Source organism: Herpailurus yagouaroundi, unplaced genomic scaffold, assembly GCF_014898765.1.
Source record: "Herpailurus yagouaroundi ecotype Mexico unplaced genomic scaffold, PumYag 246, whole genome shotgun sequence".
Lineage (NCBI taxonomy): Eukaryota > Metazoa > Chordata > Mammalia > Carnivora > Felidae > Herpailurus > Herpailurus yagouaroundi.
This window is the reverse complement of record NW_024412463.1, coordinates 9,921,973-9,923,644: the sequence shown is the minus strand read 5'-3', so window position 1 is coordinate 9,923,644 and position 1,672 is coordinate 9,921,973.

Here is a 1,672-nt window from a genome sequence, read left to right as displayed (position 1 = left end):
AAGGAAGGCCCTGCCTTCTCAACGTTTATTTATTTTTGGGACAGAGAGAGACAGAGCATGAACGGGCGAGGGGCAGAGAGAGAGGGAGACACAGAATCGGGAACAGGCTCCAAGCTCTGAGCCATCAGCCCAGAGCCCGACGCGGGGCTCGAACTCACGGACCGCGAGATCGTGACCTGGCTGAAGTCGGACGCTTAACCGACTGCGCCACCCAGGCGCCCCCCCCCCGCCTTCTTATAATGGTGTACAACAGCACACATTTTAAGAACCCCGAAACCTGAGCTCTCCACACCGTCCTGGAAATTGACATGAGGGAACAGGATTTGGGGCAAAGAGAGTTTTTGAAAACGCAGATTAGTTTTCTCTCTCTGCAACCACATTCCTAGGGAAGACTCCACGCCCTAAATAACTCAAGGTGTGCCCTCCGTCTCTTCCTTGGGGCCTCTTCCCATAATATGACTCCCATATTTAAGTGCCCATGTGTATTTCTTATCAATCCTGGGGTTATGTATGCACGCAGGTACCTGTGGGCTTAACGTCTGTCTCTTCTCTCAAATGGAAAATCCATTGGGAAGAGCCCTGTGTCAAATCCTTTGTGGCCCAGGGTCAAGCCTTGCACTGATCAGTTCCTCAGTAATATTGTTGAGTAGATCTCTGGGCATTGATTCTTTCAAATTCTTCCCCAAATCATCGGGATAAGTTATAAATACCCAAGTGTACACACTCACAAGTCACAACGTGGTATTTACAGAGAAGGGGGTAAGAACCTCACAAATGTAAAACCTGGGTAAATTTAGCTCCAACCTAATGGCCGTGTCATTGATTTCTGTCACACTTCACATCTTCTATTTTAGAAATAATAGTCATCAGCTCCTGTAATCAGAAGTCTCCCTGTAAACTTACTGATTTGGGGGGTACTTGTTGTTTTTGAAATAACACCTGCAGAACAATCATTAGAACCTTGATTAATTCTGTGCGACACAAGGAAAAAAATGAAATACATCTTTTAAAAAGCTGCAGGGTTTTGGTGTGAATAATTTTCACAGAGTATTCTAATAAGGGAATATACTGCTAAATAGGAAACAGTACAAATATTAGAAGAGGTTGTCATGTGCTTGTGTGGGGTGTGCTGTGCGTATATAGTGTGTAAATGTATGTGTTTACAAAAAAGTAGATAAACTATTGCGGAGAAAAATCAGAAAACTCTTGGTATGTTGCAGAAGATGATCAGGTTGACGTTGGTTTAAAAATTCTCCCAATTCAACAATATGGTGGAGGAAAAACAAGAATGCCCAGGCGTTATGTTTAGATATGACAGAGAAGGTGAATTTACTTTGTTCCTTCCAGCTTCTTAAGAAATACCCCAAAGCTAGGAATTAAAGTCATAAGGAGACTCTGTGTACAAAAGAAACAGAGTCTTGAGTGATGGCTCCATTTGGGAAGCCAGACCATCCCCTGCATGACCACTGGTGAAGGGGCCTCCCGGAGAGCTCCCCACATGGAGGGAGAGCCACAGATGACCAGGAAGACCCCCTCTCCCTCAGCAGGCTACCCGGAGTGGGGGCTGTCAGTGATGCCCCAGATGCATGTGGAGAGCACTCCTGGTGAGGTGGGAGCACTGCACACTACATGCTCCTGCTGGACACACACACACACACACACACACACACAC